General features: G+C 41.9%; 1 long non-coding RNA gene across 4 annotated transcripts in view; it reads left to right on the top strand.

Annotated features, from left to right (window-relative positions):
- The window catches only part of LOC140554782 (uncharacterized), a 367,378-nt gene that overhangs the window by 316,340 nt on the left and 34,340 nt on the right, over positions 1 to 16,698 (top strand). For 2 of the 4 annotated variants that reach the window (XR_011979642.1, XR_011979643.1), the window contains 2 exons: positions 895 to 987; positions 12,284 to 12,448. The exons of 1 other annotated variant lie outside the window; for it this stretch is intronic. This is a non-coding gene — a long non-coding RNA (uncharacterized lncRNA). Of the gene's footprint in view, positions 1 to 894; positions 988 to 12,283; positions 12,449 to 16,698 lie in introns of those variants that run through there. One more of the 4 variants, XR_011979645.1, reaches the window with a different exon arrangement.

A 16,698-nucleotide genomic window follows, 5' to 3' on the forward strand; every position in this document is an offset into this window, starting at 1 on the left:
AATACTAACTAAATAATATTAGCAAATATAATGTATCACTTCGGCTTCCCAGCACCCCACCCATCATTTAGTGAAAATGCTAGTACAGAGATCCTCCCTAAAGTCATGTTTCTTTTGGAAATACATCACAGCAGTCTACAGACAAAAAAATTAATTATGCTTTCTGATTTACATTAACGTCAACTGTACATTTCGGAGTACAACAACCCTCTGAACACTGGCCCGGTGCAAAGTAGTAGCACAGTGAGCACAGTAATAGATTCTCAGCAGTCATTGTAAGACTTGTACTGCAGAAGTGCAGTGATTAGAGCCCGTGGTTATATATGGAAAAAGAAGAACCGCTCTTGGCTTTGGTACGAGGCTCCAGTCACATTTTGTGGGCATGGAGCTCCGTTCTGTCAGGGCACCACCAACAGGGCAGTCATTTCCCCAGTCCAAACTAGAGTAGTAATCAGCAGACAATAAACTAGCCTGTGGAAGAAAAGATGTCACACTTTCATTATAAATATTAATCAAATCCAAGCCTTTCAGACATGGCATTTCGCCTTGGGAAAAGATGTACTGCTTTCCTGTCATTAGTTTGAATGGAGTAGCCAGCTAGAGGTCAGGATGGCCTTTCCACAGTGCTATTGGACTTGATTTAGCCTGTCCTGCCAATATGCTTTTACCAATATTCTTTAAAGTGAAAATTATTGAAATTGGAACTAATACTACCAAAGAGAAAATAACAATGTGTCCATTATGGCACAGTACTTATGTTACAGCAGAAGAAAGAAAAATCTGAGTATGTGTTTGTGTACTGTGTTATAATCAGATGCTAGCGCAGAATCTTCTTTTGTTCCTTGGTGTTTCTTTATTTCTTTCTTTTTTTTTATCAAGCTCATCTCTTGGCAGGCACCGAGGAGTGGAGTCCCATTTTATTTCTGAATCACTCTGAATGGCATACTACAAAGGTTGGATGTGCTGCTGCCCTTTCCATCTTAAATGGTACGTTGGCATTTAACTTTACTCATGTCAGCAGAACTTCACTTACAAGTTATGGTTTAATGTATGTGTATTTGTTCACAATGGTAGCTGCTTTTCAGATTAGCCGCTTTCTTCCGCAGTGGATAGCGACATATGTAACATCCAAAAAAACAGAGGGAAAAAAAAACATAAGAAAGCTTTATAGGAATAAGTGGATGCCAAAATGAGGTCTAACAGATTATTAAGAAATTTAGAAACCACATACTTCATTATAGACCTTAGTCCTTTCAGACTGGGAATTATTATACACTTTAAGTAATGATATCCCTAATTGCAAAGATAATATATTTAACCTTTAGAACCTTTTGTGATTAAATTGTGATACAGAAAAGACAGAATGTTATAATTGTGTATTTTATGACTTATGTTTTAAAGCCAGCGTTTCTGTTTCTGTTTCTGTTTTAAAGCAAGCAGAGATTCTGTGAAAAGTATGAATACTAAAATTCACTGATATCATATTTCTGTTTGTAAATAAAGAGGAAATTTTGGTCATATAGTAAAGCAATGAGTCTAATAACGAATTGTGTGACTTGAATAACTGAATTATATAGCAAATCAGATTTCATTCACTTTAGACTTGAAAGGGTTAAAATAAAGATATAAAAATAAAGATTTAAATAAAGATTTCTATAATATGCAACATTTAAATGGCAGTATTAAACACAGTGTTTATCGTGATGACATTTATATCACTGCGTGTGTCACAGTGCCAGGTTATGTCTGACCGCTGAGCAGTAGCAGAGTGCTTTTGGCTGTGCAGTGCTCTCTGTGGTCATCTCTCCCTCTCTCCATTTGCCTATTATAAATAATGAACTTGTCCTGTTCTGATCAGCCCTATTGGGGATTTCCCCACCATGTGGCAGGGCCTGTCTAATGGATTGCTTTATGCTAATTTTGCTGGAGGATGATCGCCAGTGTTTTGCTGGGGTCACTATTGGAATAATAGGGCCTACTGTATAAGCCTGAGCCATGTGTCTCTCACATACTCGAGAACATCATTTATAAACTCACACACACACATACACGCCTGTACCTGCGTATTAATCTGGGCATTCTAGCTCAATGCGTCGGCTTCTGCCAGAAGGTCTTGTTGTGTAAGGCCAATGCTGTCTCACTTTTCCAGTCTTAGTCTGACTGGCCTGTTTCCAGTCTTCAGTTCATCAGGCATTAGGCCATTAATGAAGTAACCTCACATCGCTATTGACCGGCTTGTCAGTGGCCCTGTCTGAGTCCTTAATAGGAGCCATTGGTCTTGAGTTAAAAATGGCCTAAGAAAGAGGTAGTTGAGGCCATACATTGCATCTTAAGTGCACAGCAGAGATTAGTGCTGGTGGTGGAAAATGGAGAAGAGTGAAAAATTACCTGTGAATTTCCTAACCAGGCCCATGTGTACTGGGTTTCACTTCAGCTTTTCCTAAGTGAATGTGCTTATAGTCATTTCGAATAGATTCTTGATTCCAGATAGATTTTCTAGTCCAAATGATTACCTTCGTTTAACCTTTTTCAGGAATATAAGGTTATGTGTCGGTATTGTGTTTCCAGCTTTAAGCTTCGTTAAGTTCAATGAGTACATGGGTGTTTGTTTTAAGCCCATGAAGAAGAGCTGTCTCTCTGGAATGGTCTGCCATTAACTTTACTAAAAATGTCTGCTGGTTTCACCCAGGCAGTTAAGATAGCTGAGTCTGAATGGGATCCAGAATCCCTGGTATGGCTGTCAGTAATGACAGAGAGATGTTGTGATAATTATTATAATTTCTTTTGATTTAGATAGTTGGTGTAGTTTTAATTGGGCGGACAAATTTAGCTGTTTTGGACAGCTGAGTTTATCGGGTTTTTTTGTTGTTTTTTTTTTGTGACAGTCATTGCCCAGTAGCCCATTTGCTCTGGAAATCACTATGTAGATGTTTATGTCTGATTCTCTGTTTCCGTTCTGCAGTAACAGCATTCTCTTGCAATGATTAAAGCATGGCTACTCCTCCACATGCACAGTATGCCCTGATAAATTCATACAAGTACTGTTTGTGCACATTTCATAGCCGCAAATTTAAGGTCGCCTATGTTCTAGAGATAATGTATGTATGCAAGCACATTTTAGCAGCCGTCTGTAGCAGCATCCCGCTCTCTCAGGGGCACCATTCTGACTGTGGACTTGAACTATTTCTAGTGCTCATATGGAATGGCACTGTATCAGTAAAATAAGCTAGTTAGCATGTATTTCATATCATTGACGATTTCTACCACCATCTGTCTTCAATGAGAGAACCTGTAGCACATTACAATGCCATCAAAGCCTCGTTTTCTGTCTGCGTCCATACAAACAAGGGAAATTGAGTCGCGTTGGTTCCAATCAGGATGTCAGATGAGATGTGTGCCTTTTGACATCCCGCTATGGCACAAACAATTACTTCCACACTATTTACATTTTCGGGCATTTCTCAGATGAATTTATGAATGCAAATTTGATAGGTTTCCATTTCCTTAGGCATAAGTAGATGGGTTGTTTTGGTGTTAGGGAATGGTGCAGTGTGACGTGTCAGTGCAGGTACAGCTATAATCCCAGATGAGCCGGCCGTTGCGAGTGGCTTTATGGCCCTTGTGGGCTCAGGTTGTCAGAAATGAGAGGGTGCTTGGAGTGCCGAGGCCAGTCTCTTACCCCGAGACTGATAGACCGAAATATAACTCCACAAGCCATCCATTCTGCTCTTACACAAATATGGCAAAATATATCATGGCTGGAGGCATTTAGTTAATATCAGCTTTTAGAGTCTGCGATGTGAGCATTGTTCTGGGGAAGCATATTACTACCGCCTCTGTTAGATCTTTATGACTTTGAAACAAAGTAAACCCATAGTTTATTGACTACCGTGTTGGATATGAATGATTGCTTGAGTTTTTCCAGCCCCATTTCACCCTGGATCACTGGATCAGATAAATGGAGAGATATGGTTTAGATTATGAGCGGGTCAGTTTTTCATAAGGTCTGTCTGTATTTTTCGGTGTAGTTTTAAGTGATTTGTGGGAGGTTTCCTATGTGAATAAAGAAGCTCCAACTGGCTACGAGTGTAACTGGACAGCTGGCAAAATAACACTCCTCTGCTAGTGGAGTCTACAGCAACATTGATCAAAGAAAATCATGCTTCTTGTTAAGGACAAAGAACGATACCTACTATTCAGATATGAATCTTGCATAGTTTCCAGTTTTAGCTTTACGCTCTTACAAATGGTGATGTTTTAGTGGTTGGCTTGGCTTGGGCCAGCTTTTCTCTTTAAATGGTACAGAATCATTTTGATGTAGAGATTCTTAAAACCTTAAAAAAAAAAGGTTTTTCATGTGGGACCTTCAAAGAACCGTCCATTGAAAAGTTCTTTAGAGAACCCAAATGGGTTCTTCCATGATATCCCTCCTTTTTGACAGCTTTATAATCCTTCCATGGGTTCACATGGTGTACAGAGTCCTGTTATGATTTGTGTGTAACATATCTTAACCCAAAGACACACACCAGTGAAGAAGAAAGGGTTGGTCTGTCATTCCAACAGTGTGGCTACTGTATGTCATCACCTTATCGCTGTAGTACAGTGGGCTTTGGGAGGACAGACAATGCTGAAGGCCTGAGGGCAGTGAGGATATGGAGGGGGGGTCACTCTCTGTTTTCCTCCATGAGAAATGTGTGTACCTCCTAGCACTGACAACAAACCACTAAAACCCTCTCGTTCAGTCAAAATAAAGAATGTGTGGTGCACTTCTGAGAACGTGTGTAGCCCTACCTGCCATTTCCCCAAGAATCCTCCTCCAGAACAAAGGTTATTGTCAGCTTTTTGCTCTGTGCAGTAAAGAGTGTGAACAAATGGAGATGTTTGGTGTTATTTGGACAATTGCAATATAATCCATACTCATTCATAGCAGTCACTCATTGTTGAATGTTCCCTCCCTGGACAGTTGGAATAATGTGATAACAATGTGAACAATGGCGAGTGCGCCTCAGGCTAAGAGAAGAGTTATAGAAAGACACATAAAAAATACTGTCTGATTGCCCTCCAGCTCAACCTATTTCCACTAATCCATCAAAAAAGTTAGCTTTGATCACACCAACATGCATTTGTTTACAGCAGCAGCATTCCTGTTAGCTTCGGTAATGAAAGAGGTTCAATTTGCAACAGGGCTCTTACCAGAACTATTTTTAAGTGCACCAGACATGAGAGGGTAACAAACAAAGGAAGAACAGAACAAAGAATAAACCTCTTAAAAAAAAACAGAGGGGAAGAGAGAGAGCGCGAGAGAGAGAGAGAGAGAGAGAGAGAGAGAGAGAGAGAGAGAGCTGAAGGTGGCAGGGACATGGGGAAGTTAAAAAAGGGAAAAGGTTAGTTGGGTGGCCTTTATAGATCTGTGTGTCTGTGCAGGGGGATCAGCAGGCACTGGCTGATGAACTTCACTTTCTATTAGCGGCCATCGCGCGGATGTTCTTTCCCTGCCGATCAATAGGCTGAAGGACAAGAGTGTCAGAAAAATGAAGGACCCTTCTCTTTCTTGGCAAGCCAGGGTGGGAGCGGAGGGTGAGGCGCTGAGTGCCAGGGAGCCCGGGGGTCCCTCTGGAGCCACTTTGACTGAAGGAGCCCATTTGCGGGAGGGAGCTATGGAGTGTGTGTGTCGCTGTACTACACTGTTAACATCGGCAGCATCTCCACACTAAAAACTTGTATGCTGGCAAATGTAGGTAACATATGGGATATTCCTTATTATGCTGTTGAAGAAGAAACACCTAGTGGTTTTACTTACCGCACTTATCCTTTCAGTGGATACTGGTGCAGTGGAAAATGATGAAGTTTGAAGCATGTTCTTTTGGGTATAAAGGAATCAAGAGTAAGCAAATTGTCACTGTCACACAAAAATCTCCATCTGCTTTTATGGCATTTTTTAACTTTTTGACATAATTTGAATTTTACGTTGCTCTTTATACTATGTCAAAATTTTATGTAGAATGAACCAATAGAAATGCTCCAGAAGTACTTGGAATAAAATCTTGCTAGACAATGACACTCTCTCTATATATATATATTTCTGAAATTCTTCCTCTGCTTTGGCCAGCATTACAGGATCCTCTAAACCACTAAATGGTCCAGTTCAGGCCTATCTGTTATACATTCACTCCTGACACCAACACATACACTGCATGTACAAATCTTTGTGGACACCCCTTCTAATGAATGCATTCAGCTATATTGCGTTGCACCCATTGCTGACACACATTTGCAGATGTACACACACAGCTTGTCTAGTCCCTGTAGAGAAGTACTGCCAATGGAATAGAACTCTCTAGGGCAGATAAACATTAACCCTTTTGGCATCATGCCTAATGTTACCAAGCATGTGCTAGACAGGTATAAATCCCCCCAGCATGATGGTGCTCTATATCAATACTTTTGGGATGAGTTGGGGATAAGGTGAAGAGGTGCTCATCCATCATCCTGTCCTTGCTAGTGCACTTAAGTCAATGAATGCAATCAAATCCTCACAGCAATGCTCTGAAATCTAGTAGAAAGCCTTTCCTGGACAGTAGAGACAGTAACTCCAACAGAATAAGTTCTGGCGAAATGATCACAGGACACACCAGGCCCTTTCTAGGCTTACCGCAAACTCTTTGCATATCATCATCATGGAACATTTATTTCACACTTTATATGTGATATTAACTCTAAGGACCCATCAGCAGGTCTCTGGAAATGAGTAAATATGTCTAAAACTGTTATGACAGTCTCATAATGAGAAATATTAGGTATACTGACTAGATTTAAGATGCCTTCACTTGCATTAGTAGCTTCAGACAGTTTGAATTGTGGCAGTTGCAGCTGCTCCTGCTACTGAGCAGAGCTAATGTGCAGGGGAACAGGCTGACTCACTTGATTCCAAGTGCAAAAGCTACAAATAAAAACTCGCAGTGAACCTTCAGTTGTAAAGCTACATGAGATGCTGTGCTTATCCACTCTCTTGCTCGCTCTCTCACTTTCTCACTCTCTGTCCGATCTATACATCCTCATTAATTCCTGCCTGTTACAAGCTGTCTTTAACACTGCCCGTCCATTTATACAGGTCCACCGTTCACCCTCAGCCGCCTCGGCCCAGGAGAACAAACAGCACACTAAAGGGAGCGGATTACCCCATCACAGTCTGATTCAGTGACAGGCTCTGTACGGCTGGGGCTGAGCGCCTCTGACAATTTAGCACTAGTCCTGGCACTCGCTATTCAGCCTCTCCATTTCACACCGGCGAATTAAGCACTTCCTCTCCTTGTCCCAAAAAGCCACCCCTACAGCTCGGCGCTGAATATGAAATTAGCATATCGCAGTTGAAAGGTAGCGCAGGATAATTTGCCGCTGAAAGGTCTGTAATAGGTGCACTTTATGTTCCTCAAATGCAACTGATTCCTTGAATTAAAATCTCTCTCTACCCCCACCTCCCACCCCACCCCCACGTAGATTAGCAGTGGGTTTTGGACATGCCCAGGTGATCATCCTTCTTTCAAACAAGGGTTTACATTAAAAAACAACAATGTTCATTTCCATAATGCATTCTAATGGAGTAGAGGTCTGTTTGTAAGGCTAGGTCAGAGGTGCTGGTTTTTAGTCAACACAGCGGCCTGTCTGACAACTGCTATTATGTTTATACCTGTTGTAAGCTGCGGAAATAAAATGCACATAATTAGCAATTTCATCTATGATCTCATTTAGCTGCCGCCGCTCCCTGTTTGCCTGCCTTTGACCTTTCGTTTTACTTTACAAGCCATCAGCGGGGCAAAAGATGCATTATCTTTTGTGATATCAGCTGACACCGGAGTGTGCGTGCGTGTTTCGAGGTGTACGGCAAGCGAGACCAATTAAACACATACTTGATGGGGGCACGGGGGTTCATTTGGGGAATGTATCAAAACCGTTCCCATTCAGACGCATGAAGGCTCTGCCACTGCGCTTTCTGCTCTCTCTTAATGAGCTGGTCCTAATGGAATGACTTCTGATGCAGTCTGCCATATCATAAATATCACTTGATAGCTGTTTTCATAATATGTTAATGGAGATTCTGCATCATTTGGAGGGAAAAAAAACAAAACATTTCCGACATAGTGAACAGCAAGATAGCAAGTGGAAGTGTGATGCTGATGGCTGAGGACATTTGGAAATTCCAAGGCTCTAGCAAAGCAGTTCTAGTGTGGCATCTACTTTATGCCACAATTCATACAGTGCATTCATACAGTTTCTATGTTCTGTATGGTTTGCATGACTCTACAACATGCACTATATGTCCAAATATGTCCAGTGATCAGTGGCTTGTGATCCAGAAAAAAGAAAAAAACATCCAACATCAGTACTTGATCTCACTAATGGTCTTGTGACTTAATGTAATCAAATCTTCACAGCAATCATCCAACTCAAAAACATGTTAAAAAGAAATAACTCCAACTTTTTTATTGTTTATTTTATTATTGGAGGCCTGTCAATTCATAGAATCCTGACTATAAAGGGCTCTGGGGTTGCAGGGGTTCAAATTTATGTTCTCTTGTCTCTTGATAAGCAGAGGGTGAGACACTCTAGGGCTGCGAAGCCATGTTGCTTGTTGTCTTCAAGAAAGAATGTAAAGGTAAAATTACCGTGGTTTTATGCCTTTATTGTAGGGTGGCACAACAGTCTAACTGCCTGCTCACCCAGTGTGAGCAGATCATAAGTTCAAATCCCAGCAAGCGCTCAGAGCTCTGTTCTCTAAAGCGTCCCAGTCTGGGGACATCATGTGATGGGGAAAGTTGTAACCTACAGATGGACATACACAGTGAGCACTGTTCTACTAGCTTGTGTCATTAATCTGAATGAACAAAAAAATGCACAGGCTTGCTACTGCCTCATTGAGCTTCTTCCATGCTTTTCTTCTTGCTTTAATTTTAACCTAAAGAACAAACTTCCATTCTGCCCGTGGTCTGTGCTAAACTGACATTCAGTTTAATTAATACTCTAGCACACCGCAAGTGCTCCCATAGCCCTCCATTAGAGGTCTCCTAAATGCGCCCATGGAGAAAACGCAGATATCCACATCCACATATAGTGGCCAAAGACCTCCGTGGACACACACGCACATACGGTCAAAGCAAGCACGCTCATATGCACAAACACACCCCACACACACATATCGTAATTGCTGCGTTGGGCAGGTTTATGGTTTGTAAGTCCTCAGATATGGTTTTGACCAATGCATTCCTCCAGTGCAAAAGTGCACATGGTGCTTTCTAATAAAGCCTGGCTTGGGCAGTGCTCCAGATGGGGGTTAGGGAGCAGGGAGCAGTGCTGATGCTGAGTGCTTTCAGAGACAGCCGGCCCCTTCATGCCTGGCCAGTGGAGAGCTGGGTGTTAGTCAGCTTGGCTGCAGTCTACACTTTGGGTTTCCGCCACCTTTTTTTTCTTGAGTGTATGTGTGTGTGTGTGTGTGTGTGTGTGTGTGTATATGTGAGTTTCTATCCTTGCTGACCATTACCTTTGAAACACAAACCTGGGATATAAGGTTTTCCTCTAGTCACTGCTTTCTGTTTTTTCTTTTTTTCTGTCATTAAAGCTCTTTCTTGTCATCTTGTTCCCACACACACACACACACACACACACACCAAACCTGCTGCGGCTACTCTGTTGCCATTCAGTAAATAGGACTGCAGTGACACACACCTGTAGTCCTTGGAGCTGACTAATCTGTTTATGCTCCGCCTACAAATGCATTCTTTCATAGCAACTCTCATAGTTATGAAGTTGCTTCTGATAACAGAACACTGGCAAAATCCCATGTGATCTAATGAGTGAAACTGGAATGCAGATAGTAGTAAATGTAGAAAATGTGACTGTGCCCTGTGAGGGCTATGGTGTTCACTTGATTCAAACAAGCAGGCAGTTAGACAGTTACACCACCCTAGAGCTGTGAAACCCTAAACATGTCAGTGCGTAAGAAAGAACAGATAGATACATTTAATCAGAGCTGTGTTTTAATGTAGTGTAGTTCCACAGCTCTGGAGTGGCACAATGGTCTAACTGCCATAACTGCTCATCATGTGTGAGAAGATCATGAGTTCAATCCTCAGCAAGGATGAAGAATCCCATGTAGCAGTAATGAACAGAAAACAAATTGAGGGGGGAGGAACTCAGACGAAAAATCTGACCGAATGTTTTGTGAGTTGGATTAACTCAATATGTATTGTTGTCATGTTCTCACCACAAACAAACCACTGCAGACATCATTTGGGATCAGACTGGGACCACCTCCTCTCGCTTCTGGCCACACAAATCGCACCATTGGGTGAAAATGAACCAGGGTTCGATTTAACTGGGTTAAAAAGTGCAGGTGTGAAGACGCCCTAAGCTAAGTTTGACTCAAGTTGACATTCTGTAAATAACACTCTGTAATCAGTTACTTTATCATTTTAAGTTGGTTTGACTTGACGTGTTTTACAGTGTGTAATTGCCTTGACGGATTTATTATTGTTATTTTTAACTTGTCTATTTTGGCTTAGCTACCACAGTCTAATCCAGCAAGTTAAAGTATATTTATATTTATAAAGTCCTATTGTAATGCATTAAGCTGAATGGGATCCTGTAAAGCAACAGTGGCTGCAAAAGAACACGTGTGGGCAGCCAAATACCAATGGATATTTGTAAACCCAAACTCAAGTGCATGGTCAGCACTATAAACAAGAGACCACTTAAATTCATAAAAGCAAAATAGATCAGACATATATCGACATTCTAACAGTGAAAGGTTTTTGAATGATCATATTTTATGCCTTTTGTAGTAATAACATTAAATGAGTGAATTTAGCATTTCAGGAATTAATGACATGTGACTCTTTCTGCACTGACACTAGGTTCTGGGGGAAATTGTCACATGATGAAAGTGACCTTTCCACAGGCCTTTTACACACCAGGCCTTTTACACACCTACCATAAGCTCTTTACATATCACCATGGACAATAAACCTTTATTTCACACCTGCTTTATAGATTTGATATTAACCTCATAAACTCTAAGGACCCATCAGCAGGTCTCTTACAATTATGTACCTTAAGTATTTTTTTTCTAAATGTATAGTAGTTACTGCAATATAAGCTGCAGGACTAAAAAGCGAATAATAAGCTTAGGGTGTCAAGGGTTAATGATGTGTCCACTTGAAGCTGCAGATCTGTGGCCCTGTCCTGGACTGGTTTTCTGAGGCCCTTCCTTCTGACCCAGCATCCCTCCAGAGCCCCCTTTCTCACTCCCTGCCCCTTCGCTCCACCCTTCTCTCCTTTGCAAGACCTCATTTCCTTCATCAGCCCCTACAGTCTCTCTCACGCTTCACACAGAGGGCCAAGAATTCTCCTTCATTGTTTTACACAAAGAGCGGAGGCTATTGATTGGTTCCCCTCTTTAATATGGGTGCTCTTCATGCCCAATTCATCCAAATTAAATTGGTCACAACCCACCTGGTGTTGCTCTGTCTTCAGTGTGTCTGACAGAGCATTCAAAGCCGTTCCAGTCCAACTTTGCCGACCTCTGCTGACCTCGAGTCTCAGTGATCTCGAGCTATTGTGGCTCGCTCTACAAAAGAGGGCATCTCCAATAGACTGCCCTCGGCTTTCTTAAAGGGTCACCTTTAGACCACTAGCAGCGTCCTCTTTCACCCAAGCACCCTGCCATAGCCCTCTGCTTAGGCCTGTGCAAAATAGGGGCTTTTAATTACCACCCCCCCACCTCTCTTTTTCTCCCCTTTTTCCTCCTCCTCTTCCGGAGAGCGCCTCTTGTCTTTTTGGACTCCAGTCTCGCCATGTCACAGAGTCCTAATGTGCCTGCATCCTCAGCGACAGCCATAATGCTGCACTCACCGCTGTTTATTAGCCAGATCCATTTGCCACAAGTCCCCGTCCCCCCACTCCCACCTCCCCTCACCTCTTTTGCCTCTCACTCTCTCTGTCTCCCTCTCTCTCTCTCTCTCTCTCTCTCCACCTCTCTCCTTTGTGCTGCCATGTGAATGTACTTTGATGGTTGATAATTATGCCTGTCCTTTTGACATGAGGATCCACGGTCTGCCCTTGTTAAGCCAGTAATTAGCCTGTCCTCCTTATTTATTGAGAAAGTACAAATTATCCCTTCTAGTGGGCACTGGCCATTCCCCGCTATCTCGCTCGTCCCCGTTCACTCTCTCCCTTACTCTCTCTCTCCCTCTCTCTCTCTCCCTCTCTCCATTCTCCTTGTATCCCTCAGCACTTTTGATAGGCTGAAAGCAGCTGCACTAAAGCAAGATAAAGCTCCACCATCAAGATGATGAACAGTGCGGATGAAGAGGCTTCGCACTGAGCACAAAGGCCGGAGCGGAGAGGCTGAGGCAGCGGCGAGGACAGCTGAAGAATGCCATGCCGGGCAAGGATGAATAGCTCTCATTTGTGAATATACAGATCCGCATGGTAGAGGAGGAGGAGAGAAAGAGAGAGAGGGAGAGGGAGAGGGAAAGGGTGTGTGTGTATGTGTGTGTGTGAGAGAGAGACAGAGAGAGAGAGAGAGAGAGAGAGAGAGAGAGAGAGAGAGATGGAGTAGAGGTAAGGTGAAAAAAATGTAAAGGGGGAAAAAAAAGAGGCAGGGGAGGAAAAAATCCACAGGTCATAATAAATAAAGTTGGGAGAGCATGGTGGCTAATGATAAACGTGGCGATGGGAAACACACAGCGAGGGGTAGAGTAGAGTAAGTGTGTGCACGAGCATTGAGCATGGGAAAAACAGCTGTAGATGAAGAGGTTGAGGCTCATTTTCTCCACTCATCTCAAAGGGGGTAATTAAGCAGTGGCCTGCATTGCCTGATATATTAGTCTAATGATGTGCTCCTGTGTCTCAGGTTCAGCTCGTCTCTCCTGGCAGCGTTTGCTGTGTTGTTCCAGACAGCAACTTAACCAGTACGTACGCTCTTAAAGACCCCGGCCGTCCGGCCCTGGCACTGGAGATGGCTTTCTTTTCAATTAGCTGGCACAACAGCCCGCGTACACCTGCTCTAAGCAAGGCTTGTTTAAATTTTATCGCAACAAGCATGAAATGCAGCGATCAATACACTGTTGCCACTAGTTTGCCATTTAGAAGCAGCATTACAGACCTGTGTATTTATTACTTGTGTCTGCTCTTTCTCTCTCTCTCTTTCACATGTCCCCCTCATTCTCTTCTTTAAAGATGTCTGGAATATTAAGCTGTGACCCCCTGCTGCCCCATCTCCCCCCATCTCACGCTAAAAGCACAGTGTCCTTTTTAGTCGGAACAAAACCCTTTTGCTCCAGTGTTGCAGGAGTGCTGCATTCAGGTGGGAACCTCCACCCCCCACCCCCCACCCCAGCCCTGTGCCCCAAAGAGCCTCCCAATCAATAGAGATGTAAATAAGTTCAGACAGTTGCCAGACCTTTGTCTACGTCTTACATTCGAGAGGCATCACAAGGATCTCTCTCTCTCTCTTTCTCTCTCTCTTTTTTTTGTCAGTGTCCCTTGTTTTGTGTGCTTTCATTGCACGTCTGGGCCGAGATTTTTAATCTGTTTAGCACAGTGTTTATGGAAAACAGTCTGTTATGAACTCATACGCATACAATATTCCTGCTCAAATTCACCGGCATGTAGGATTTTATCCATGTAATCATATCACCTCAATCGACTGTGCTGCCGTTCTTTTTTTTTTTTAACTTTCAAATAAAAAAGGTTGTAACTTTAACTGTAGCACTCCTGTGTTGATGAGGACAAGCGCACAGCTGAAAGCCCATCCAGGATTGCAAAAAGCAAAAGTTCTCAGGTCACAATATTGAAATGCATTAGTAATAACCGATAATTAACACCATTCCCATGGGATGCTTTATGGACATCATTTTGAATAAAAAAAATAAAAAGATGTTTAAACGGCTCTCGTTTCCAGTTGCTTTGTGAATATTTCAGTTATGATATCAGGATTCCATGCATTACAAATAGCAAATAATATCTGCAATAGCAAATAACAAAAAGCAAATATCATATCTGCTTATTTGAAACATTTATTTGAACAGATGCAGTTTACAGGTAATATCCTATCAACAAAACCAGCAATCAAGCTGATAAAAGTCTCTCTTTTTTAATAGCAAATCAGATTAAAGTTCCTTTGAGCTGTCATTTAAACGTTATCCTTCCTTTTGCCATTCTGCTGTCATATAGTGGATATACACTATATGGATTAAAGTATGGGGACACCAGTTCAGTTCATTCAGTTTGTTCTTCTGAAATCAACAGTAAAAAAAGAGTTTATTCTGCTTTTGTTGAAGTAACTGTCCAGTGAAGGTGTTCTACTAGATTTTGGGACATTGCTGTGAGGATTTGATTGCATTTAAGCGGCAAGAGCATTCGTGAAGTTCGGATGCCCCACCTCACCCCCAACTCCCCAGCTTATCCCAAAAGTATTGGATGAACCACCAACCATCATTCCAAAGAACATATTTCCACTGCTCCACAGCTCAATAGGTTCATGTTGATCTGCTCCAGAGAGTCTTGTCTATTGGCAGTACTTCACTATGGGGGCAGGACAAGCTGTGGATGGGTGGGTGTGTGTGTGCATTTGCACATCTGTGTCAGCAACGGGTGCTTAAATGTAAAGTAGCTGAATTTATTAGAAGGAGTGTTCACATACATTTGGGCACATAGTGTATAATATAAAATGACATGACAGCATATACAGTTTGGTGATCTTGCATATACAGGACTGTGCAAATGAATGCAATAAACAGTGATGTTTTGGATGTGAGTGAGTTCTTTCAGCCATTTGAAAACCAATGTGATTTCAAATCTGGAACCAAAAGTTACAAGAAGTACACAGCCTCTGTCCTTTCACGGTTTCACTGTATTTTTCATTTATAAATTAATTATTTCTAAAAATAATTCATGTATAGAATTTATGCAGTTGTTGCTGATCAGCAAAAACATGCATCTTCATTTGTGACATTTCCCTATTTGAATCTGGCAGTTGTTCTTTACACTGTGCACAGATTTCATGATGAATGGACCAATAGAAATTCTCCAAAAGGATGTAGGTGTGAACTGTTTGTTGTGGAACATGTTAATGTTTGAAAATATCTTGAATAGAAAAAAGTCAACATAATTTTAACAACTAATAACCAGGTTAATCGGCATGTACTGTAGTCTCCTACGCAGTTCTTCAGTTTAATATGGGAAGCTCCATTGAAGCCACGAGCAGAGTTGTGAATAATTGATTGCTATTAAGCTTTACACCAGTATAATTATTTACCAGTCCTCATTCATAATAAAGCTTTGGTTTTCATTGGGTTTCGCACCTTGTCTTGTCAGTACTCCAGGAAAAGCTGAGCACATTGTTTTTGTCTTTATCACCCAGCGTTATGGTCAGAGTGACAGCAATGTAGTAGTTGTTGATGCCATAATGTGGCACCGGGGCAGTTTTTCTCACTAACACCTACTCTATGTGCCCCCTGTGAACATGTGCTATTTCCACAGGCTCTGCAGACTCTTCACACCTGAAAATGCAGCAGAGACACCAACTCGCTTCCAATTAGCATCTCACTCCCATAAGAGCCTAGAACACACACATGCACACGCGCACACACACACACACTCGCCCACAGACATGCACATGCACACCTAAACCATGATATCATTCAGATTGGCTTGAGCTTAATGAAGATCGAGAGCACCTTGAAAATGACCAGTAAATAATATAATAATAAATAAATAAATAATAAATGAATGATTAGCCTCTCTTTGTGCCGCTACAACAGATCTGACCATCCAAGAGGCATGGACTCTACAATACTTCTGCAGGTGTTCTGTGGTATCTGGCACCGAGACGTTAGCAGCAGATCCTTTAAGTCCTGTATGTTGTAAGGTGGGGCCTTCATGGATCGCATCAATGAGCCTCAGATGCCCATGACCCTGTCGCCCTGCCGGTTCATCGGTTGTCCTGTCTTGGAAAACTTTTGGTAAGTTCTGACCACTGTATACCAGGAAAATCTGGATCTATTTGAAGATCAAGTTTAATTTGAAAAACAGGTAATTCATTTTTTATTATTATTATTTAATTAATTTTTTGGTGTTCTTTAAAAATGCTGTGTCATGCAGGTGGAGCTGTGCAGTTTAAACACACCTCTGGAGGAGTATGTTGGGTCAGATCTGTTAAAACATAATGAGATAAAAACCATGTGAGAGGCAGATGAAGCGGTGCTAAGTATATAATGATATGCTGGGATCCCTGGGTCCTCAGTTAAAGCCATATAATAATTCACAACTGAGCATCCTGCCATTACAGGGCCCAGGCTGTTTACACATGCATCTGTATTTTCTTCCCTGCTCTCTCTCTCTCTCTGTCTCTGTTTTTTTGAATGGCGCTGTTTTCCTGGACGCATTCTGCACAGTTCACTTGGGACTAGTCTGGCTTTGCACTGTGTCCACAACAGGAAGTCAAATGTAACAAACAGATCTAACAGTAGTTAACGAATCAACATACGAATAGGAGCAGACTACTTTTATATAATTTGTGGCAATGTATGTTTACATTGTGTCCAAATTTCATGATGTACAAACCAATAGAAATGCTCCAAGCTTGAAATAAAGTCTTTTTACATTGACTTCCAATGAAAGTAACATTTTCTGATTAAAAAA

The sequence above is a fragment of the Salminus brasiliensis genome, chromosome 4, assembly GCF_030463535.1.
Source record: "Salminus brasiliensis chromosome 4, fSalBra1.hap2, whole genome shotgun sequence".
NCBI classification, from domain to species: Eukaryota; Metazoa; Chordata; class Actinopteri; order Characiformes; family Bryconidae; genus Salminus; species Salminus brasiliensis.